Source organism: Euprymna scolopes, chromosome 32, assembly GCF_053919585.1.
Source record: "Euprymna scolopes isolate OS-2025 chromosome 32, ASM5391958v1, whole genome shotgun sequence".
NCBI classification, from domain to species: domain Eukaryota; kingdom Metazoa; phylum Mollusca; class Cephalopoda; order Sepiida; family Sepiolidae; genus Euprymna; species Euprymna scolopes.
The window spans coordinates 67204864-67232283 of NC_136513.1; the positions used below are offsets into that span (position 1 = coordinate 67204864).

General features: G+C 30.4%; 1 long non-coding RNA gene across 2 annotated transcripts in view; it reads right to left on the reverse strand.

The window, feature by feature from the left end:
- Positions 1-1012: 1012 nt before the first annotated feature.
- Positions 1013-27420, reverse strand: part of LOC145256403 (uncharacterized) — a 103372-nt gene continuing 76964 nt past the window's right edge. For both annotated transcript variants that reach the window (XR_013863986.1, XR_013863985.1), the window contains exon 2: positions 1013-4316. This is a non-coding gene — a long non-coding RNA (uncharacterized LOC145256403). The remainder of the gene's footprint in view (positions 4317-27420) is intronic.

Here is a 27420-nt window from a genome sequence, read left to right on the forward strand (position 1 = left end):
CATCGCTATACATACAAGCTGAATGGACACATTTTTAAAAAAATGGGGTCATTCTTGTTTTCCAGTTGTGGTTTTCAGGAGTAAGGATAAAAATTATTATAATTAAAGAAAAAATAACATTGATTTTAAGGGATTTTTTTTTTTTTAGAACAACCATTAAAAATTATGCTAAGTTTTTAAAAAGAAACAAATTTTCAGTGTTGAAATGACTGTCAAAATTTGAGATTTTCCCATTGGAATGGATTAGCAATCATTGGATTCAGATACAATAGACAGCATAACTTCAGCTTTCATATAACATAAACAGTTTTATAAGTTTTTGATGAAAATAATAGTTTGATAAAAAGGCATGTTAAAACTCCAATGAATTTCTGATGGAACAATACGAGTTGTTTCTTACCACAGTCAAGATGTCATCAGTAGCCACATATCTTAAGTTACTATTTTTTCTTTTAAGACAAGTTTATCACTGAATAATTAGCCCATCGACTAATCAAATGGCTTGGTGTATGAATACAGTGTGTCTGACTAAGCATCCACACAACTTGTTTCTCCTCTAACTAGTTGAAGTTAGACAATGGCATGAATCAGGTTTTCAGTAGCTGCCTAGGATGGAATCTACAAAGATGCATGCACCCCCTGTCCCTGTAAAGATTAGCTGGTTTTGATTTCTTTTCACCACGGTTAAAATAAAAGGAGTTTTCTTTCATCATTCAATGTCATCTGTTTTCATCTAAGAATCGAATAGACATTCTGTTTTGAACTTTGAAATATGACATTCACTAGAAGCAAAATTCCTTCCCTATTCTGTAGAAATCTTTAGATGTCGAATGATTTTGTAATTTAACAGTTTCTTTGCTTAAATCAATTAATTTTGGAATTCTCACCCTGCTTCACTTCATATGCATAAATTTAAATGTAATGTGAATAAATATTTTGCTACCAAACTCTCCGGGTTATCCCTTATAAATCTGGCATATATCACAGTAGACCCTTATGTTATTTAATGCAAATCTGAAATATTTGAACGATGCCCCTAAAAACCTGGAAAACACTCCAAAAAACTGAAATTTGGAGAATGTTGATTGCTATCTAATAACTATTGTTTAAACTACATCGCAATGTAAGCTCTCCAATTTTAACAATTGGCTTAGAGTCCTATTTTGCCCTTTTGCATAAAACTAAATTAAACTAAATGTAGGACACACTTCCCACCCTTACACCTAGCAGCAGTGTTCCAAAATTCAATAATCAATTAATTAAAATCAGAGTCTTCCTCCAATTAATTCTGATAAAAAGAAGCAAATTAATGCTGATGGTGATGAATAATAATAATGAGTCAAGGAGGGAAGACTGAGAAGGGACAGCACCAACAAAGCCTCCATTACAAGGATACAGAGAGTACTGAAACCTTGGATAGACTTAATACCACTCAAGTTCCAGAGAAGGCCAATAGTTGTCGATAAGAAATTAACGTTGTAATAATGCAAAATGATTAGCAATGATTATCGAAAGAGGCAAAGAGTGCTGAAAATTTGGAGAGACTTGTTATCACTTAGACTCCAGAGAACACCATTTGTTATCATCAGTAAACAATCACTGATAATGGCCTGTGTGAAAACTCCTAGTGAGTAAGTAATAATGAGACAGAAGAAGAAACTACAGTGATACCAGTAATTGCCAGAGCACAAAGAACAGTTGAGAAAATCCTGGAAAAAAGCAATAGGAATTAAATGGCACTAATTAAAAACAGACAAAATATTAAGAAAAATCCTTGAGTGTGGAAATCATCCCACATAGTCAGGTGTAACGGACAGATCAGGGGTAAGATGAAATAGAATAGCAGTTAGTAAACGCAAGTAGAAAATACTAAGACAAAATCGAGGAAACTGAAACTGCTAAAGTAGATATATAAGAAAATCGCATAATTTGACATTTTATCAACTGCTACAAAAAGAAAGAAAAATATCCCATGGAATCACCATTGATTGGTAACACAGAAAATGGGTGTGAAGTATCTGAGAGAATGGAAAGATCAAGGAGGAAAAGCAGCAAACTGGCATCCACAGGATCGGCATTCTGAGGAAGCTTGTTGTCACTCAACTCCTAAAGAAAACCATCAGCTACTATCATTGATGGCAAATGATTGTTGTGAGAACGCAAAGTGATTTGCAGCAGTGATCAAAAGAAGCAGATGAGAGTATTGGAAATTCAAGGAGTCTTGCTATCACTCAGACTCCAGGGAACACCACATGTTTTTGCTAGTGAGCAATCACTGGTAATGACTCTTATGAGAAATGCTAGTAAGAAATAATAACAAAATCGTGCTCAGTATTTTTCTGCAGTTCATGTAAAACTTTGTGAAAAAACAATTTTGAGTAGATCAGAAAACAGACAAAAACGCTTCTTTCCAATTAACAGTGGAAACCAAAATTTAAATGTTACAAATGATAAATATAAAAAAAATGTCTGATGTGATAAATTTTCCTTCTTTAACAATAAATACAATTTTCTTTGTGCATTAAGGAAAAATAAAAATGTCTGAAATTATTAAAATCAAGTGATGGAGAGGTCAAAGTCATAATCACATTTAAAAGATGAGAGAGGATGGTGATCAGTCAATAGTTCAATAGCTGTCCCTACGGGTTGCATCGTCTCTCTGGATTCTCTCATCTAATTCAGTCAGCAATGGGAAAAGAGGATAGTTATGTTCTTTGGTTTCTATTTCACCATACATTCGAAGCATTAAACCAGAGTTGTCTAGAGAGAGTTCATACATATATGTAAGCATGGATGTAGATGTATTCATATGTATGAATAAGCAGGTATATATTTACATGTATGTGTGCGTCTGTTAGAGTTGTCAAAGTTTCAATATTTTTTCAATACCACATCTATTAAAATGATTCAATATGTTATACACTTGATAACAAAGCTTTATATTGTTTAAATGTTTTTCCAGTTTAACTCATTTTTTTTTCTTTTATTCATGTGTTTCATGCATCTGGTTAGCAACTCAACCCCCCCCCTTCTTTCCTGACAGGATTTCGATCTGTTGGCTTGCTAACTAGATTGACCTCATCCCCTTTTACTGCATAGCATTCCTTTCATTTTTACTTCCTTTCTTCCCCTGGGCTCCATTTATCTTATTGTTCTTTTTCTCTTACCCGATTCAAAAAACAGCAAGGTATGAACACCCATTCACCAGTCGGGTTAATATGATATTTTCCTGTAATATTGAAAATAGTATTGAGTATCATTTTTCATATGGGAATTGCATTGAAGTTAAAATTGTGGTATTGTGACAACCCTGGTTTGAACATGTATGCATATGTTTATGTGTTTAAGCAGGTATATACATGTTCATATAAATATATGTAAACATATGTATATGTGAATGTGTGTATGTATAAATGGGCATGTTTAAATATGCATCTGTTCACATAGGTACATAACAAGTCTTCCAGTACACTGACATTCATCCAGGAAATTTGTTGCAAAGAGATTTTGAGTTGATTGGTTGCAAATATCCAAAACTTATCTCATCGTGAAGTTTTCACACACACACATACATGTTATGTTGATATACGTTTGAATTAGATGATAAATATTTATAGCTTGAAATGATGGAAATTATTCCTTTCTTCCTTTCACCTCTTCCACCCATCCCCACATTCAACAACACATGAACCGATAACTGCCCTACCCACCCATGAAATAAATATAGAAAATCCCCATCTTATTTCATTTTTAAATGACCATTCATCCCAGTGCATGGAGTGACTTCTAGATATGGCCCCCAGTAGAGCCGACGAGTGTAAAATATGAGAATTTTCTCTGTGAGAATGCCACCAAGAAACCATAATGGTGCATATTCCATTGTTATCAAACCCATAATGTCCCAGTCGAAATTCGTATAGTCCCATGGGCAGGCGTCGAAGGTTTTCAGGAAATATCCGGTGCAAAACTCCCAAAGATAGGTCCAGAGTGTGTAAATTATCCCTCTTACTAATAAGGGTGTAAATTCTTGAAGATGAAAATAGATCTGCTCCACAGCAAGAATAGAGATACCATAGATGATAAGGGACCAGACGCTTGTATTTCCAGGAAACTTGAGGTTACGGTTGACTACAAACTCCCAGGCAGCCGTAAACATTACTTCGATGACATAACCATGGATTGCATATATATAGAATCTTGTAGGCAGGGACAACGGAGTGTGGTGATGCATACTGGGAAGTCTTTGGATGTTTTACAGTGTGTTTTGGGTTTGTTTTTTTTTTTAACTTTTTGGCAGTGAAAATATTCAAATGAACCTGGAAGAAAAAGAAAAAAGAAAAATTAAACAAATATTGAAATCTGCAAATTTAAAATATCTATATAATAAAATATAGTCGATTTTTGTTTACATTCAGAAAAAAATAGAAAAACATAAAAACCTTCCCATGCTTACATGTTCTGCTAAACATTTAACATTTATCCTAAACCCACATGCATGTTTCCATAAATTTTAACTTCATTTTATACTTCATTTCATTTTTATTATATTTTACACAGTTATCTGGACTCTTCCAAACAAACCCTTGAATGAGAAGCTAGAATACCCTTTCCTTCACTACTATATATCTACTAACGCCACCACCTTAATCACTGTGTACTAATTTTTAATCATTTAAAAACTATGATTTATGTATTAATCAAGAATATTTAATGAACACTTCAAAATAGCAACAACAACAACCAACAAGATTTCTGTGTTGATAAACTTTCCCCTTAATTCCTACTTGAACTTCTTTCTTTTACTAATACATGACTACTTAAAATTTACTTAAAATAACATAACAAAATAATAAAATTTACTTAAAATAATATAATAAAATAATAAAATTTACTTAAAATAACATAACAAAATAAAATTTACTTAAAATAATATAATAAAATAATAAAATTTACTTAAAATAACATAACAAAATAAAATAACATGACTATTTTATCTTTCAAATGCAAAATGCTGGCATCTTCATACCTTAGTGTAGAATATAAAAATATAAGCTATTCTGAACTGTTGTATGGAGTCCATGAAATGAATCACACGGTTAATGTGGTGCTGAGTTGAATCCAGCTTATTTGTGTCGGGTAGGTGCGGAAAGATCAAGAGGTGGCACATCAAACTTGCTGACTTCTGTTGTGAAACAGGTTAGTGAATGTAATTTGGGTGCGAGTGGTTAATGGGAATTACCCCCCCCCATCCACAAATACACCCATATAAATAGAAACGCACATGGGGATTTTTTGAGTTAGAGTCCAGAGTAGAAGAAAGTAGATAGTCGATTGGAAGTGGTTAATGGGAATTACCCCCCCCCCATCCACAAATACACCCATATAAATAGAAATGCACATGGGGATTTTTTGAGTTAGAGTCCAGAGTAGAAGAAAGTAGATAGTCGATTGGAATCGATATATTTGTGAAAATTTTCTCAAAACCAGTATTCCTATCACCATATCCATTTTCTGCATGCACACCCTCAAAATCACCATTTCCAACATAATCATTCAAATTTAAAATAGTGTGTTCTTCCGATTAAACTTTTCTAGTTACTGCAAAAAGCCTGTCGTAAAACTTTGTATTTTCACTTACATTGTGATGCATAAACAATACAGCTTTGAAAATCTTTTTACCAACCAGCAACTTCATCAGTATGATTCGCTCATACAATTAACCTCAATCACTTTATATCTGTAATGGAAATGCCTATTCACTTCTCATTTTCAATCCAATACAGATTATGTCTTGTATTCTTCCCTACAATGATTCTAGCAGATTTATATCTCAAACATACGTTCTTGGACACAACACAGTCTAATCAGATCTCCTATGCAAGTTACATAGCGTGAAATTTAACCGGTTTTCTTTGAATGACATATTCTTATATAAAGCAAATTTTTTGTAAACCAGATATCTTTCCTGACACCAACCCAGTAAAGTGATGGAAACAATTGATCAGATCAATATATTTACATTAAATACTGTTTGATATTATTGAGACACCATTTCAAGGTGATTATTTACTTGGCAAAAAAATACTTCACCTATGCTTTTAGTTTTTTTTTTTTATTATTTGTTTGTTCATTAAAAAAAATTGAATTATTCATTGGTTCTGTGCTTTGACACCCACCATTTAGTAACATGAAGCAGTGATCAAGCCTTTTGTTTCCTTGGTGCAACTGACCCTCACCCACTGGCTTCTAGCATCTAATCAAAGAAAGATCAGGGATTAGCTTTCTTTGTGAAGGGGGGGGGCATGTTGTGACTAGCCGCTTGGTCAGATCAAGCCTCTCCGACCTTCCATCTAGCCCAGGTAAAGGCCAAAGTAGTGTGTTCACAATCATGTGACTATTTAGACAATCAGGAAGATACAGATTGCTCAATCATCAGGATCTCATCGTTAGATATCATGGTCGCCAGTCACAACTAACTGATGACCTAGTTAGGGAAGTCTGAGATGAAATCAGAAGATTCTACAGCCTTTACTAATAGGGCATGGAAGGTGGGGGTATTGTTTAATAAATTTAAACTTTTGTAATTAATTTGGAAAAAACACAGTTGTCACTTGTTTCTTGTTGTAATGCCTAAACCACTATCACTATCCTAAGTCTGGGTGGCAACATTTACATTAAATACTGTTTGATATTATTAGTTAATAAATATTATTAGTTAATAAATATTATTAGTTAATAAATATTATTAGTTAATAAATACTTGTAAAATAAAAATGAAATAAGAAATCCACAAAAATTAAATAAAAATAATTTGCAAAAAGGCAATTTAATCCACAAAAATTAGAAAATATTATATATTATTTAGAATATTAAAACAACAATTCTCATCTTGGATGTTATTCTCACAATGTTTCGTTTGATTCAACCTCTAATCTTCTTCAGGTGCAACTTGTCATACTCAGGAATTTGTATGGAATTTTAAACAGAAACCTTTATTTAATCTATGGAGCTAATTATTTTTCATTTCATTCATTGGTTAAAAAACTTTCAATCAATTACAACTGATTACTACTTGGCACTTTGATCCGATACACAATATTAATTAATATGCAGACAATTCTGGTATGCATTATTTATTTTTGAGAAAAGAGCAGAAAATCTTTCAGCATCTACAGATTTTAACAGTGAAGGGGTGTATCTTGCTGCTAGTCGAATAAGTTAGGAGTCATTCATTACGTTAGTATCTAGATTTAGTAGTAGTAACAATAAATCTTGTAAGAAATGACTCAATAGATTTTGATGTGGTAGAAACACTTTGCTCACAAAGCAGTTGAATACTGCGGACAGCAAAAAATCTATATGTGCCAACCTGATGGCTACTACCAATCTGCGTAAGAGGAATATACATTTATATCTTCAGGTTTATCCCATCTACACAAGCATAAACGCATATAGCACCAGCCAAAATGAACATGTCAATTCAATTTTTTTTTAGCATGCTAAATTTTTTACTCTGAACATTCTTTGGACTCTTTCAACTCATTCAATGTCATTTATCTTAAGATGACAGTAAAATTTTGTAATTTTTTTTTTTTTATAATGCTTTATCTTCAACATATTTCGTTTATATTTGAATGATTATATCATAAATTAAGCTGAGATATTAGATTCAATTATAAATCTCAGAATTATCCCCCATTAAGTGCAAGCCAGATAACACTTTACCTTATATTATAGAACGTTTCTAGAATATTTCTTAGAGGACTTCTTATGAAATTTCTACAAGTTCCACTAGTATTCAACTAATAGTGAATAAAAAAAATCAATATGTATTTATTAAAATTACAGACAAGGAACACAGAGATACACGAGATATGCTATTTTCAGAAGAGAAAGGAGAGGTAGAAAGTTGTTCAGCTTTTATGACAATACATCTCCACTCCGACTTACTCCATAGAAAATCTTGATTGAGATAAGTAAAAATGCAAACAGGTCGACATCATGCCAAGAGGAAAGAATTGAAAGACTGATATTTTCTTTTGAACCTTTGTTGGAATGGAAATATATTTGCCATTGTGTAGCAGATCTGCTTACCGAATTGAAGTTAGACGTTCTTCAGTCAAGCTACTTAACTTCCATTGTCAACAAGAATCATTGTTATCTGATAAAGTGAGTTTTGTTTCACCATACAAAGAGGCAAAACCGAACAAAAAGAAGATATTTATATGCTTTTATCTACATACCTCTTATGTTGATAAAAGTAGAAAACATACATCTGCCTTCTAGGTTTAGTTATATATATATATATATATATATATATATATATATATATACGAGAAGGAAAGTGTTTCTTTGAAACTCCGCGGATAAAGACTATCCACTTATTTTGTGCTTCCTTTTTTAGAATTAAATATTTTTTCAACTCTTTTTCAAAGTGTTTTTTTAAAATGTTTTATTAACTACTTGTTCCTATATATATATATATATATATATATATATATATATGTATATATACTAGCAGAAGTACCCGTTGTTGACTGGGTTCAAAAACAGCCTACAGAAAATGGACTGTGATTTATGAAAGTATGATAGGTTATGAAAAGGGGGGGGGATTGTAAAGAGATAGGTTTTGATACTCAAAAATTTTACCCTATGCAAAATATGATGAAACTAAAGATAATTTTTGCGAAAATATATTTTTTTTATATCAACTTTGTTTCCATTCGTAGCGAAGAGTGACCAATAAAATGATGTTTCCTTACAAAAAGAAAATGTTACATATATAATAATATAAATATACAAGAAATAAATGTTACCATAGTCAATAAAAGTTACTTTTATGGTAGAAAAGTTCATTGGTTTGTTTTTTTAAGTAGTTTGTAAAAAAATTTTTTTAATTCACTAACCGGTTTAAAAAAAAAATCAAAATGGCAGTGACTTTGAAATGGAGAGCCCCGTTTTCAATTTGAAGGAGGGGCACCTGAGCATTCTGTGCTAACAATTTAAGAGAGTTCCGTCAACGTAAGGAATATTTATAAACATATTTTAACTTTTATTAACTAGGGTAACACTTATTTCTTGTATATTTATTTTTTTGGGTAGTCGTTTGTTGGCTTTTCTGTTAAACACTCTTATTAAATAATATCGACGAAATATCGAAAAACAAAGAAACAAAAACAGTTTTGAAAAATAATGAAGCTTTACTTACTTTAGTAAAATAATCCAAAACAGCAAAATGGGATATTAAAAAAGTAAACACTTAATTACTTTAGTTTAGTTTTTAAAGCAAAGAATCGATATGAATATGAATAAGAAGAAAATGCCGCCCTTTTCAAGCAGAACAGCTTCGTTTCAGTTTTACAGTATTGAACGGTGTAGTATTGCACCATCGGATTCAGGGTTGTACTATTGTAGTGTAAAGAACATGCAGAAAGGGTTGTAATCAACTGAATTCCTTCTAGTACATTGACAAAAAAAGCTTAAACAGATATATAAATAAAAATAAAAAGGTTATGTAAATATGTTTAAAAAGACACGTAATCACGTGAGCAGGATTTTTTCCTTCTTTTGACACGATAACAAGTAACGTTCTTATTTTTTATTATTTATCTATTTATCTATTTTCAAAAGCATGCCACGTGCAAGTGGAGAAGGAAAAAAACAGAGTTATGCAAAATTTGTGTTGAGAATTGTCTAAAGTTCCGACTTTTTTTTTTTTGGCTTTCACTTTAATAAGAACGTGAATTTATGAGGTGAATTTATTCGACGCAATATGATTCAACTCCAAAAAATAAATAAAAGCTAACGTGAATTAAGATTAAAGTTAAGGTGTTATTGTGGACCCTCACCCCTTTTAAAAAACCTTGTTAAACTTTGGGACATATTTACATTCTATGGAGGTCAGGCGCGACGAACACCCAATAATTTTATTATACCATATTTCTTCAAACTGAAACATAATTATCAAAGTATACTTATGCAAATAGATATGAAAAGTCTGTGCCATATTTCCATGGAGTACAGGCGCAAACGCAGACCCCACAATTTTATTATACCATCACTATTTAAGTTGAAACATACTTATCAAAGTATTCTTATGTACATCTATATCAAAAACACTTGTACACGTTTTTTTTTTAAATTTTTTATTTCCATACTTTGGGGGCCAGGCGCGAACGCAGACCCCACAATTTTTATGAACCATCATTCTGCCAGATCAAACATACCTATTCCTGTGTCTCGATACATCTTCTATCATTATATGTAATCAGTTTTTTAAAATAGTCAACCATATAGGAGCCTATTCGTGACCAGACACACACACACACACATTCAGCTTTATATTATAGACTAGCAAAAGTACCCGTCGTTGACTGGGTTCAAAAACAGCTTACAGAAAATGGACTCTGATTTATGAAAGTATGATAAGTTATGAAAAGGAAAGGTTGTAAAAAGATAGCTTAGAATTTGGGGGTATCAAAACCAAAGCAAAATATGATGAAAGTAAAAATAAAATAGATAAACCCCATAATTTATTATACCATACCTGTTCACACTGATACACTTATCACAATATTCTGTGGATCTATATTAAAAAACCTTGTAAAACTTTGTGACATATTTACATTCTATGTAGGTCAGCTGCGAACGAACACCCAATAATTTTATTATATCATATTTCTTCAAACTGAAACATAATTATCAAAGTATACTTATGCAGATAGATATGAAAAGTCTTTATTAAAGTATGTGCCTATTTCCATTCTATGGAGGCCAGGCGCGAACGCAGACCTCACAATTTTATTATACCATCCCTATTTAAGTTAAAACATACTTATCAAAGTATTCTTATGTACATCTATATCAAAAACACTTGTAAACGTTTTTTTTTTAATTTTTTATTTCCATACTTTGTTGTTTAGGCGCGAACGCAGATATATATATATATATATATATATATATATATATATATATATATGAGCAAACAGTTAATAAAATATGTTAAAAAACACTTTGAAATGAGTTAAAAACATATTTAGTCTGAAAAGGAAACACTAGATAAATGGATAGTCCTTAATCCGCGGAGTTTCGAAGAAATACTTTCCTTCTCATCAGAGGGTAGAAATTAGCAAAATGCGGGATCGGATTTTGCATACAGAAGTATTTGATGAAACAACAAGTAAGTCTAAGATCTTACTTGAAAACAAAATAAGTTAAGCAGAGAGAATATGGTAAAGAAAAAGGTGATTACACATGAATGGATAGTCTGGTGGAAGATAAAAAAAATCCAGTAACGGTAAAATCCAAATGTAAAACTTCAAGAAAGTTAAAAGAATTTCCATTTGTACAAGTAAAATCCAAGGAAATCCCGTAATTAGAAGAAGATGGTCCATAATAATCCAAAGGCAGAAATCCATGGAATAATTCACAAACATGTGTACAAGGAAAAATAATAATATTAATAAAAGAAAAATAAGATGTGCTTTTCACTCTACTTCCGAGACATAACCATAAATAAAAAAGATCTGGGAAAAAAAAAAAAATGATAAAGTTAAATATAAAATAAAAAATAAAATAAAGGGAAACAATAGTCAAAACGACCCAGACAGGAAATGTTAAAGGCGCAAAAATATATATAAGGTAAAATAATATAGGTCAACTGAAATTTACAAGTCATCACTTAAAAAAAATGTCAGCAAGAGTTATTAAACGACACTAAAAAGGAAAATAAAAATAAAAAAGGGGAATAAAAATAAATAAATAAATATATAATAAATAAATAGAAAATAAAGAATAAATAAATAAAAAAATAAAATATAATAAAAAATAAAATATAATATATAATATAAAATAAGGATAAAAAAAGAATAAAAATAAAAATTATTTAAGGGGAGAAGATGGCCGGTATCTGCAATTTCAGGGAAAAAAAGAAAACCTAAGTAAATTCATATAGTAAAATTTAAGTAAATATACATACAAGATATGAAAGTGTGGGTAGATTGATATATTAGATAGATAGGAAAGTTTAAAGAATAAAACAGAAAATGCAGATAAAAAACCGGCCATGCAAAGAGATAAAGAATTAAAATAAAGGATTATTAAATTATAAAGTATTAGAAGTATGTCGAAAAACGAAAAAGTTAAATAAAAAATAAAAAATATTTTATATCTATACAAAAGGTAAAAGTAATAACTATGTAATTTCAAAATTGCCATAATTAAATTTGGACTTGTATTTACAGAAAGAGATCAGTTCATTTTTAGAATTTATTATATTGTTACTTTAAGGGGAAGTAATTATAGTTATAGCTTCGGTTGTACAGAGGCGACATGACTTAGAGCCTGGTGTATAAGACTTAACTTTTTTTATAATAGTTCATTTGATTGAGAAGGGAGTATTGTTAGAGTTAAGTTTTTTAATTAAAGTGGTTAGAGAAGTTCCTTGGTTATTATTAGAATTATGGTTGTTAAAAGAAGAAATGTGGTTTGATATTCTTTTCTTAATTAATGTTGAAGTAGCGCCGATATATGTATGTACTTTATTAAAAGCTCGAGGTCTGGTATTAATATTAATTTGCTAATTTGTATTAGTTAAATAGTTTGAATTTTGTTCATAGTGTTCAACAAATGGTGGGACAATGTCTGTATGAGGACTATTTTGGAGGGGATAATGAGTGTTGTTAGTGTTAGGATGGCTGTTAGGAGAAATATTATTATTCTCATTAATATTATGATTATTATCATCATCATCATTATTACTAGTTGTATGATTGTAAATGGAAGGGCTTCTCGAATGGTGTATTGGATTAGTAACTATATCAGATGGAGGATGGGAAGAAGAATAACTTGAAGACAAAATATTAGTGTCTGTTATGGGAGGATTGCGTGAGAGCTCAGTAATAGTGCAAGAATATATAGCATCTTTATGGATACAATCATTATTGAGTGGGCAAAGATGTTTGTTATTACAATTACAGTTAGTTTTGAGTTTAATTGGGAAAGGGATTTTTTGGGCTGATTTAATTTTTTTGTTATTAGATGTTAAGATTCTTTGTGCTAAATTAGGCATTGTTGAATAAGAAATCCGGATTGAATTTTTATTGAAAATAGAACTATATCTGTGTGGGTATTTGAAAGAGCTTTGTACTATGTTGAAGAATTCCTTATATATATATATATATATATATATATATATATATATATATATATATATATATATATTACACTTTGTTGGAAAGTTAAATTCAGTAATTACCCATAATATGACAATAAAAAATGTATCACCTTCACTAAAACTATAATAAATGCCAAGAACGAACTAGTGTCTAGATGTAAACACAAGAAAAAATTTAAATACAGCCAACTTAAAATAAAATAACATAGATTTTCTGTATACCTGAAAATGGGTAAAAATATAACACTAAATACATATCACTTTTTGACTAAAAAAAAACTAAGGTATAAGTCATGCTGAATTTAAAAAAAAAAGCTTTAGAGCATTTCATTTAATCTATATACTAATACATTCTTTTTAAACAGAGACTCACCATACACGCATTTACATACTATATTTTAAATTTCAACACTTAACTTAAACTTGTAGGATTTTGTTTGAATACTATTTCAAGCTAGTTTTTAGCATCTCTTAATTAAGCAGTTTATAAATCTCCTCTCTTTTTATTACCCACAAATAGAGTAAGCATTCCCCACACATATGAATATGAACATATAATACTCAATAATGCATCATCTTTGTGGTACTATAGTAACCCTGTTTTATAGGCATAGTTCCGTTACTCTATTCTCTTAATTTTACTTAAGAATTAATAGTTACTTTGATTATAATTATTATTATTATTATTATTATTATTATTATTATTATTATTATTATTATTATATCTTAATTTATATATAAAGTTTTTTTTTCAGTTAAGTATTATTATTAATATTATATTTTTTCAGTAAAGTATTATCATTAGTATTATAATATTTATAACACGTTTTATTAATATGTCTAGATTTCGTTTTGCAAATTACTTATGCAGATTATTATAGTTCTAAATTTTCAGTTTAATATTGTAATTTAAAGGATATTATCCATACATATAAAATTAGCAAGAATAGTACTTTATGTATTAGATAATATTATTTTGAGTTGACTGGATTTGAATTGATTTAAATTAATTTAAGCGGGAATTTCTATTTGACATGCGTTATTTTTTATTTGCTTTCTTTTTCTTTCCTGCATATGTCTAGACTTACTTTTGCATTCTGACCTATTTTTGCGGCCTGTCACTTTATTTTATAAAGTTTTATTGATTTCGTCTTCTTAGCTCATCTTCCTCTCTCTCCCCCCTCTATTTCTTCATTATTATTTTCTTTTTTTTTCTATTTCTCCCTATTCATTAATATATTTCTTTACCTTCCCTTTTATTTTATTTTATCTTTTCTTATACTCGCTGTTTTATTATGCGTAAACATTTTCTTTTCTTTTCATTTTTCTTATCAGTTCAGTTTCTCTCATTCAGCATGGTCTGCCTACTGAAAGTGGTTTTAATTTTAATTTAATTTATTAACAATTTGAAGTTATTTTGGAGTGGAATTTGAAGCTCATGTTCTATAATTATAAAAATATTAAACATATAAATTTACATGTTTATTAATAAACAGATCCATATATAAAAAAAAATTTTTTTACCGGACCCATTATATAAACAAAGACAATTTCTCCAGGAAAATACCTACTTTGCACCATTACACTGTGATGTGGATTACTCAAAATACAGTTTGGATCATTTTACCACACTGCTATCAAAGACATTCACTTCGGATTTTACCATGCAATTTGGATGTGGATTTTTATATCCTTTTCATTAACTTCCCTTACTCTATGGCATTTAAATACTTAAACAACTTTTAATTGTGATTTTCCATGTCTCACTGACTTTAGCAAATAAGGTGTAAACCATTATAATTATTTGCTAATATTTTCTCCTCTGAAGAGATGGTAGACATCGAAATTTTATAGGATAAGGAGTTATATTTCAAATGTATTCTTTGTCTTACATAGAATAATAAACATCTTTTGATTTGAAATTCAAACATTTCACGTCATAAATTTTTAAATTCATTGAATGACTAAAATTTGAGATATATATATATATATATATATATATATATATATATATATATATATATATATCTTTTGGATTCTCAAAGTCAGGCACATATGCCAATCTATCTAAATACTTATACTTGATTTAGGCTAGCCTAATTTTCTGTTTTTTTTAAACTTTGTTAATTAATGTGGATATATTTTATTTGGTTGCAGTGTTTATCTGAAAATACTTATTCTAGTTAATGAAACCGTTAGAGTAGAGATATTTTCTTTTACTCACCAAAAAAGATTAAAGTTATTGTGGGCAATTTCCTTTTCTTTAAAAACATATATTAATTAAAGCATGTGCTAAGACAATTTAAAAGTTTCCATATTAATTATGTATTATTTTTTCTTTATCAATAAACCATTAATGTCACATTTTAAAAAAAACTCTTGAGAAATCCTTGTTTCAACAAATAATATTTTCCATTTCTTTTAATTCATTAATTTTACTTTTGAGTATCATGCAAAAACGTGATCCCTTTCTGAAAATTCAAATATCATTGATTTTTGTGAAGTGTTAATATTAGATAATAAATATTCTAAAAATTTCAGTTTCTTTGATGTATTTTTAATCGATTGTAGGAGATATAACTTTCATTTGAAAATGTGCTATTTCTTCAGTATTTACACACACTTTTTTCTATGTCTAAAAAACAAAAACAGAAAAAACAGAAAAATAAAATTAGCTGTAATCAATTATGCTCCACACACACAATACATGCGACTGGGGACCGCTTGTGAATTTCATACTCCCATGAAACTTCCTCCTTCGGAGTAAGCCGGTTAAACCCTGAATAGGGTTGGTGCTGACTGCACATGCACACACACACACACACACACACACACACACACACACACACACACACAATGCTTACCATCCCAAATAAAAAAATGTTTACACAAGGTTGAAAATGATGTTCTCACAAAAACTTTATTTCAAGAAACAACTAAATTTCAAAGAATGTATAAGTCACATAGAAATGATAAAAAAAAATTGTTAATAGGATTAAATACAATTTTTTTTATTTTGGGATCTCCTGATATTAGCATCACAAATGAAACATCTTTTGCAATCTTAAATTTCTTACTTCATTTATTCTACAAAAAATTGGAATCGGAAAACAAAATTAACAGCAATACATGTTTTTGTTATTGTACGGGTTTGAGCCTGCCTGCCTACTAGCATTTTTATTTTTTTTTGCTCAACACACACCTCCAAACACCCTGGCAATGCCAGGCACCCAGGCTAGTCTATAATATAAACCTCACCTGTGTGTTCAAATGTATGTATGTATGTATGTCTGCCTAAAACTTTTGACAGAAGCAACAGATTTTTACAAGATCGGTATCGTTTTGAAGCTTGACCCTTCGGACGACAAATATAAAACATTTCCCTAAAAACATTAATTTCTTCACCCTCAACTGGGCACTTTTCTACAGGGAAGGATCACTTTTTCCTCTGATATTTTCGAAAGTCATCCCTTCTTTTCGATCAACTAACCTTAATTTAAATTTCATCATATTTTTTAACAATTTATCTCCCAAAGGAAATGTAAGTGTTTATAAGTGAAGGTAAGCACATGAACAAATGAACGTATGAATAAGGTGATGTGAGATGCACACACAGGGACACACGAAAACAGAGCATCGCATAAATGGGTGAAAATGAAAAAGAAGAAAACATAAAAATATGATATGCATTTTTTTTAATTGAGTCAGCTATAATCTCCCATTCCAGCAATATAATTAAACAAAGAAAAGGTTTTTTCCACATTGCTCCCTATCTGTCGAAAATAATTATTAAAGAGAACAATTTAAACACAGGTTAAACTCTAAATATATATATATAAAAAAAAAAAAAATCCTTTCGTAATTTCACTTCATTTTATTATTTTTATTTTACTTATTTACTGTATTTTATTTTATCAGTGTCTATTTTTAGACCCCATTTTATCACCTCCTATTCTTATTTTTATACGTTATTTTATCCCAATTAAATTATCTCTAATTTTTTAAACTCCCTTCGTAATCTCGTTTCATTTTATTTACTTAATCTATCACGGTTATATTTCCAGACGCAATCTTTTAAATCTCTATGATATTTTAACTTTTAGACGTAATCCACTACACTAGTTTACTCTAATTTATTTTCTCTCATAAAATGTATATAGACATCTAATTTACATGGGGAAAACACGCTGCTCTCCCACATCATTATATATAGCCCCAAATCTTCCGACTCTCGTCAATAACCATCCCTCTTGAAAAAGCCCGCATAAATCGGGCGAAACGTTGAGTATTCAGGTCTTTTCACCTCCATTTTATTTCATTATATATATATTTCTTTTTCATTAATTTAAGTATTGTTATTTTAATTTTTAATTTATTTTATTTTTAATATCCTTTGTAAAAGCAACATCGTCTCACGAAGTCTCTAGTTTTTTAGAACTAGTTGACTGAAACACTCATGTGTAGTGATACCAAAATCCTATAAATTTGGATTTTTTTGTGCATTGATATTCATATTAAAAACGCTTTTTCCTATTTATTTAAAAAGAAAATACAACTTTGTTATATATGGGTCATGCAGAAGATCTAGCTAATTTGCATATTCTTTTAAAATTCGTTTTAATTAATTCCCCTATTAGTTTTTTCGATTTTCTTATGGGATGATCATCTTTAGTTAACTATTACGTGTAATTATATTCATGCAGATATTCTATATGATTAATACTTGCATAATATTTGCATAAAAAGGTTATAGTAAACACGAAACTCTTTCTACATATATTTATTTAATAAATTTTGCCTACCAAACTCCTCTGTCAATTTTTGATCTGCAGACATGAAACTTAATATATAGGATATTCAAACTCATGCAAAACTTTATATTTGGGTTTTAGCCGGAGAAAATCAGTACAAAATGGAATTTGCCAGGTGAAGGTCGAACAACGGCATTATGAATATGCATGCATGATGTAATAGCTATTGGTTCATGTTTTAATTTTTAGCCTTGCCACAAACATGTTTTCATAGCTCAGACATTAACATCAAAGGAAAAAGTATTGTAAAAAATTGTAAGCTAAGCGTTTTGGTTTTGATTCACGGTGCTGGAGCATGAGTCATTTTTTTTTTTTTTAACTTTTAAATCATTTCTATATATTGGGTTCAATATGGTATAATAATAAATATGAAATCTGCATTAATCAAAATATCATATCTATGCATATTTTATGACCGGACAATGATGGGTGGCTATATATAAATAAATAAAAAGGTATATTTTCCTCTACCTTGGTATAATGCACTTTTGTATAAATTAAATTAAATTGATTGAATGTTTCATTAACATTGACTCCTCTTTAATTAAGTGTTATACAGTGCAAAATTATCATTCATAAGCATGGAAAAATTAGCTTCAAGACTTGACTAAAAAACATTCCAACCACCAGCAAATGGAATTACCACCTAGTTCTTACCATTCTTTTTTAAGCACCATTATTCAACTTTTAATTTATTTTATTTTTAATATCATGTGACTGCTCTCCAAAAAAGAACTTCTGTGAATTTTTAAAAAATTTTCATTAAGGATTTGGCTTTTGTAAAAGCAACACCGCCTGACATAGTGTCTAACTTTTTATAATAACTAGTCAACTGAAACATACTCATGAATGTGTAGCAATACTTAAGTGTTTATGTAAAAATAAATGAAATATATATATTACCAGGGTTATCTCGTGTGTGCAAGATAGGGAAACAATAAAAGAATTAAAATTCTTGCTGCATCACATCACCTTAAAATAAAAACATTAATTTATATGCACAATAGATGATAATGGATGATTTATAATTAGTATTAGTTTTAGACCTGCATTAAGGCAAAAGTTTTGTCTTTCATATATAGAAAATAAGTATACACATTAATGAAACGTATACATAAATACACTCACACAGTCACACATTTATCCATGTATACATGAACAGATGTGCTCACACATACATAAACATATGTACACATGAACTGCACACATGCATGAAGAGAGAGAGAGAAAAATAAATGTCAGCAATTATGAAAATAACTAAGCTTATAGCAAGCAATCAAGAAAGTCTTCATAAACCCATTGATGTGCTTCTTAATCATTCTACGTCATGCAGCCCTCCCCCCCTCACTCCTCCGTACAAACTGTGCACTTAGAAGATTATTTTTTCAAGGGTCAGGTAAAAGTCACTCCAAAGAAACAACTGGACATATTTTTTCCTGCTGGCAGGATTATCACTACCTTTAATTTTACGGTTGATTATAAATAGCGACTTCTTCAATGTACACACGTGTTTTTATTGACTGTGCTTATTAAAGGTTAGCAAACCTGAAAAGTATAATTAAACGAGCTTTATATAAAAAGTAGACAGATCCATTACATTTTATTGACATGTGTGTTTCGTAATAGTGATAAGATTGTACAGAGACGATAGCCTTATATCAAACTGGCAGAAGTGTAAACGTAAAAGAAAACAACTTTAAAACAGGGTACACATATGCAAGTCACAGCGTACACAAATGGATACTGAAAACCATTACACGTGGCTGCTTATGCAACAAAAATTTCCTGTTTGTTTATAATGCCAAATGCTTTTGTGGCTTTCACGAAATGACAGATTTCTATTGCAATTCTTATAATCTTGTTTAGAAAATTATATAACTTGAGGAATATTCTTAAGTTGTTGAAAGAGAAATGAATTAATACCTTTCCAAAGAATATCAGTGCAAGTAACCCAGTATCGATAAATGGAACAAATAAAAACATGCCAACTATCTGTACCAGTAACGATTAAGCTATATATATATATATATATATATATATATATATATATAAAGAGAGAGAGAGAGAGAGAGGATGCGAGTCAGCAATGGCCAAAAAACAAAAAACATACATTAATCACAAGATTTATTCATACATGAACAAAGCTGAGAGATCAATTTTTCCGATTATTAGTTTTCGTTTTCGATCTGCTTGAAAAAAGAAAATCAGAAAAGTAATTGGCAAATGGGAGAGAAGAGCTTTCTTTGATGAGACAACTAAAACGCTACATTCATTTAAAAAAAACTTTCATTTGCAAAAAAAAAAAAAGATTGAAAATTGTTTGAAGTCAAAACCTAGCAATGTATAAATAAATTACCCGCCCTTATTAGCAATTTTTTTTTTTTTTTTCAATAATAAAAAAAAAACTCATTTCAACTACCAAGGAAGGTTTACAACTGGTAAGAACTACATTTTTTAAAACTTTTCACAATCCTCATTATAAATGAGAGAAGTAAATAGACACCCTTGTAATCATTAATAACAAAAACTGTTATCAAAAGGGTCCTCATTAACCTAGGTGAGATTAAATTTCGTTTCTCTGGCGAATTGGACAATCAATCTGTTAACAGCAGAAAGTGGAATCCTAAGGTTTGTAATTTTAATGCTGATTAAATCCAACTTTAGATTGACTTATATTATGGCTCCTCTGAAACTAACAATCCTGATGCTTCTTTGGTGAATGTCATATTTAATTGATGATAATATGATATATGACACAGGAAAGAATGTCAAGTATAAAGCATTGAGGTTTTAAAGTGTTATTGCCGCCTTGTAAAGTTCCAAGTGTTGGCAGTAAATAAAAGAAAGTAAAAAATAAGACTATTGGTCACAGAAATAAAGATGTTGCATTAGACTTCTGGTCTGAACAGACTAAATGATGGCCGAAGTTATACCAATCTCTGACAAAATAAGCAAAAACTGTCTCTGATGGTATGAACATGCACACAAACGAAAACATTGCAAAAAATAGTGGGAAGCTCCTTAGAAAAGGTCAGGAGTATGACTGAAATAAAAGTATTTGGATACTCTATATAAAATCTCAAGATGACCTAACATCATTTTGATCAAATCTATGACCATTTATGATGAAAAGAGGAATCTAGTGTGAATCCCATTTTGCAAAATAAACCCAAACAGAAATTGGCCATCAATATTTCAAACATTTATGAATTTGTTTCTTTTGTCATCTCTATATAGTTGTGCTCATGATCAAAAGGATGATAATCAGAATTATCAAATAACCATTCACACATTTATTTCAAATGGATCATGTACTGTGAGGAGCAAGATCCACTCTCTTCACCAGGTAAATGTATGGGGTGTGCTGCATGAAATAAGGTGATAAATTTCCCTGCAGGAGATAATTTGAAATGATTGGATAAATAGGTGCCTTTATTGGGGGAGGGGGGGGGCTCTCTGTACTGGATTACAGTTAGTGAATTCATGACCTGACTGGCAAGACTGAGCCACTGAAGCTATATACTAAAAAACAGAAGATAGAAGAAAACGAATCTAAATTGGGCAACCCAAAATAAAATAGCTGACAAAAAGTTCATATTAAACAATAAAACTTTTGACTAAAATGATAAGATTTTTCGAAGGTCAATTTGCTTAGCTTTTGTTTCACAACATTTGAACACTAATATAAATTACTCTTATCAATAATTCCTACTTATGAGAGAAAGACAATAGGATCTACTAAAGTTCATAAATTCATGATAATAAAACCATATCAAAATAAAATAACAATCAACAATAAAGATACAGCACAAAGTTTCAATAATCTTCCTGACATAAGTATAACTTATCTCAAACATCTTTTACTAAATATTTCGTTTATTTATCAAATAACGTTCTCTTGTAGATTTTTTAAAACCTTGAAAGTTTATTTGTTTACATTTTTGTTAAATAGAAAGCCACCATACTTCCTATTAATAAATTATTGAAATTTTTAAAGCAGTTTTATTCTAGTAGGTACCTTACAGTCAGTCATAGATATTAGGTAAAATAAATCAAAACAATAGTGTTTTTAGATGGAAAGTGACGTTTCTGAATTTTTGAGATGAGGATTGGTTATTCATATTATTATTCACTGGACTGCTGTTCTCATTTTGAGTGTGATTTTCACAACGTTTCAGTCGATGTAACCTCCTTCAGCTGTATCTTGTCAAACTCGAGAATTTGGACGGAATTTTGAGAGGAAACCTTTATTTACTTCACGGGGGTAGACCCGTGGTATAGTGGTTAGAGTACTTGGAAAAATCAATTGTAAAATGTGATATTCTCCTGTAGGTTGAAGGTTCAATCCTCAGTGTGGGCGACCGAAAAAATACAATTGCGAATTATTTTGGACCTCTATCCAGTCGTGGCTGATAAAACAAGAGCACGTTACCCCCGTCCAAATTCCCAAGTTCAACAAAAACATTCCTCAGTTCGACAAGATACACCTGAAGAAGGTCGGAGGTTACATCAACCGAAACGTTGTGAAAATCACACTCAAGATGAGAACAGTAGTCCGATGAATAATAATAGGTATAGATGGGAAGTACTTTTATTTTAAAAGATCCTCACTGCCAAGCAAAATAAATAAATAAATAATATCAAAGAATTCAAAAGAATGGCAGTCAACAAAACAGAAAGCAGGGATGGAATTAAAAGAAATAAGTGATAACAAAATTTACATTAAACCAAAATAAATGTGTTTTCTTATGGTCCATCTTAATTTCAAATAATAACCATCAATAAATGTTATATATAGCACTGCCTGGGAATGCCAAGTAATCTGAACGATTATTATTATGATTGTTTTCGATGTGTAGAATATATATATCAAGACGAAAGATATTTTTAGAAGAGAAATATTGTGGTAGAAATGCATCAGAAATGTTAACGTAGGAATTTGAAAATGGAGATGATTTTAGTGGTGGCATCAGGTGATCTTAATGTTATGCGAGTTGATGACATAACAAGATAGATTGCTAATACATGTAATACATGTAATACATGTAATACATGTTTAGTCTAGAGTTTGGAGTCAGATGAGAAAAGCTGGGCACATTAACACAAAAGATATTGTCTCCTTGTTTTGGGAGCTGTGAGAAACAGGACTTTAGCATAATATAGAAAATTCCGTCTTACAGCTCCAATGGGTAGTGAAGAATAAAGTTATATAAAATATATATTATTGTTTGGTTTTCTTCGGAAGGAGATGAACTTGAATAATTAAAAGACACAAACGAGAAAAGTTATGTTCTTTGCCTGTGCACTACACAGGCTGAATATTAATTAACTGTTTTTTTATTATAAGTGAGACACCCACACATACATACGACAATAGAAAAATCATTTTAACCACTAGATGTCACATTCTGTATATATTACAATATTCAAGAGACACCAGTTATATAGACCCTGTTTATATACCGCCCGACCATACAATTATATAAACTTGGTAGAAATGATGATAGGAATGCAGAAAAAGAAAACCTCTTAGAATTTGGTCTTACTATGGACATGTTAGTTGCAGTTACGGTTTTCAAAAATATGAAAATAAAAAAAAGGCAAGCCACACCATTATGCATGAAGTTGATGCAACAAAGTTGGTAAGAAACCAAAACAGATTTGTAAGTTAGTAATGTTAAATAATTTGATAATTTCTTCCCTCAGACTTCTTGATTTTGAAATTCCCTTCCTGCTTTCTACTTTCTTGACTGCACTAACCTGCAGAAATTTAAATGTAATGTGAACAAAAACCGTGCTGTTCAACTTCCCATAGTTTCCTGTTAGACACGATCCCAAATAGATTCACATTCCATTCTTACATTCCAAGTAGCAATATGCTTTGTTTCACCAAAAAGAGTAAAAAAAAAAAAAAAAAATTAACAGAAAACTATGAAAAGTTAATTACTAAATCATGTAGTTTCTCAACATCTTTTCTGATTTTTGAACTAGTAGATAGGAGGTCATTTTATTTCAAAGTCAATTTCAAGACTAAAATATGGCAGCTCAACAAGTAGCTCTCGATTCTTAGAACTATAATTTATATTAGAATTATCTATATTTATCAGTCACTTATAGGCTCTAGAGCTACTCAAGAGAATTACACCTAATTTAGAATAAAGTATCCTTGAAAGATTATCAGAAGGGGGAGGTTAAAATAAAAATGCTGAATGTGAAATAGAAAAAGCGTTTATTAAAAATGACAAAGTCTATCAATACCTAATATTATATCAATTTTATTTATGCCTTGAATAAAAAATTAAAGCGTTAGAAATGTTCTAGACTACATGAGGAAATTACGAGTCCAAAGATTGTGACTGTAACGAAAGTGTTGTGTTGAAATCTCATGACTGACATATGTTGTTTTGCTGAAACGCCGGTAGAAGCTATGACAAAATTTGATTGCAGAACACAAAAATAGGGTTCTGACTAACAAAAATTTGTTTGGCAAGTGGAGTCCCTCACTGGCCTAACTGAGGACAGCACATGTATGCTCACTTATATAGTAAACGTAGATGCTCGGTTCATTGGTTAAAGTCCGATATAGGTAAGCAATCGCGATTGAATAGTATAATCCAATCAGCACCTAATATTTCTGCGAAGATCAAGTTGAATGTTTTAGAAAAGATTTCTCCGGTACTGCTGTTGTTGCTGAAATGTGTGTATCAGAGGGAAACAAATGTTATCAATACTACTATTACCTCCTGCTAATACTAAAAACAATACTTACAGGCTCCAAAACTATTGAGCATAATCATAAAAAGATTGGTTTGAAGCAGTCTTGAGAACTGAAACTATCATAAAAAAATTCCCATAATCGAGCACTCCCCTCCCTCGCCTTTGCATTGGTTTGTGCCACAAAAAATGGTTGTGAAAGATTTGAAGACTAAGGAGAGAAAGAATGATCCAAAACCTGACTGGAGGGGTATGGAAAGTACTGGAATCCATCGGAGGCTTTCAATTGTGATTCAAATTTCTGAGAAACCCAATGATTATCATCAGCAAAAGCTCAATGTTAATCAGCTATTGTGGAATCACAAAATGATTTGTAACGGAAATTGAAAGAAGCAAGAGTTAGCGTTAAAACGAAAAGTACTAGAAATGTGGAGAGACTTGTTCTCAATAAAACGCCAGGAAGCACTACACGATTATTGGTAATAACACATCTAAGAATACCTAGTAAGATATAGGAAGATTAAAATTCCAATGCTACTAACGATATTATCTATATATACTATTAAAATTTTGTCATGTTGTGATCTTGCTTGCTTGCTTGTCACAAAGAGCATATGATGAGATAAGTAATGAGGGAAGTTGAATGATGTAAATAATGGGGAAGAAAGAAGTAGAGATGAAAAGCAAAAGTGGAAGAATAGATTAAAAACGCATTATTATTATCAAGAATGAAAACGGATAACGTAACAAAGCGAGCTTTATTTTTACCATAACAAATACTGATATAACGGATCACTGGTTATTAAGAATAAGTACTTATAGGTTCCAAAATATTGTGCAAAATTCCAGTAAATAAAGGTAGTGCCTTTCAAGGGCACTAAATGAGGATGTTTGTCCTGTATGGGCACACAAACATGAGGAAGACATAAAAAACATTCGTAAGATACATCCATTCCAGAACCACATTTAGAAATGAAAAAGACCAAAGATCTTGTCTAAAACTTAAGTGAGACAGACCAACAGCAGACTCTTAGAGAGATAATTGGACACATTTTAGAAAAAATAATTTTATTTCAGATTTCAACAAATTTGGATGATTTTCAAATCGTAAAATGAAAGGAGGAAATCTTTACTTCGCATTTTAATTGTATAAACTCGATTTTAATAGTTTTCTTTTAAGTGGTCTGTTTTTTGGGGGGTTTTTTTCATTACTCTTCAGTCAAACTTCTCTTACATTTTAGCAATGAAAACACTATTTTAGACTGAAGTTGACCAGAATTTGTCAGAAATGTGTGGACGCATCTAAAACAGAATGTTAATAGAAACAAAAAAGAAAAACTAAATCACAAAATCGTGTTTTTAACTGTTGAGTGAATAGATGCCATCTGTTTCATCATAAACAGTTTGCAGCAAATACCATCAAAGATAATGAGTAACAAACACCCAACAAATATTTACTTAGGAAAATCATTTTTTTTTAATGAGTGCAGTCAACAACTTTGAGTGTGTGATAATACAGATTACATAAATGAAGTTTTAGGCTTATGTTTTCATTTTTCTGAAATTTATTCATTTTTTTTTTTTTTTATCGATATAATTAGATATCTTTTAGTTATGGTTGAAATCTCCAAAGAAAATCCAATAAAAACAGACTCCTTCTATCAGGTTAAACAACTTCTCACACCTGCCAGTATTTCATATCTCTACAAAGTCAACATTATTGCCACATTTGGGCTAGTGACCGAATTATTAGTCTCTGTCTCTCTCCTTAGAGTAGGAAAAAAGAATTTATAACCTAATAAATCCTGTATTCATTGCCAAACTCTAGCCTCTGTCACATCGACGCAGAATTGCATCCTGTGCTTCCAAGGAACATCCTCCAAAAAACTTATGTCACTAAATGAAAATATCCCCAATCCAACCGACTAGTTCTACGTCCTATCCTTTAATTGCAGCGATCCCTAGATTCTGTAGCTTTTCTGCTTTTCTTACGTTTGGAATTCCCCTTTTTGTTTCCATGAAAGTATCAACATGCAGAAATTTAAATGTAATGTGAACAAACATCTTTTTGTCCAATTCCTCAAATATTTTTCCTCAACCATAGTAGCCTCTTACACTTCAGTAGCAAATAAGCCTTGTTTGAAATGAGCAAGAGTAAAAAATCAATGAAAATCAAAACACTTTATAGAAAAGCAAAATGTTAAAATCGATTTTGATACAATTTAATTGGTTTAAAAAATATGGAGTAAAGAAAGCTACATGCATTCAAAGAGGAGGAATTGAAAATGGTCTAAATTTGATCAAATTTGGATCAGATTTAATTTTGCATAAAGAAACTTTTTTTAATCTTATTAAACTCAAAGTGAAACACATTGGGAAGGAGTCGTGTTATAAAAAAATAAGCAGAAATCTAAATATATTGATAATCATTCTTCACAATAATAAAGAGCAATGTGTATTTATTTGTTAATATGTATTCATTTCATCGCATAAAATTCTACCTAATACAAAGATAGAATACAAATCTTTCCATAATCATTTTCTTTTTTTTTTCATTTCTGTTTTCTCTTCTAACTTAACTTCTGCTAACGTCTTTAATATTTAATTTTTCTTTTTTTCATTTCTGTTTTCTCTTCTAACTTAACTTCTGCTAACGTCTTTAATATTTCATTTTTCTTTTTTTCATTTCTGTTTTCTCTTCTAACTTAACTTCTGCTAACG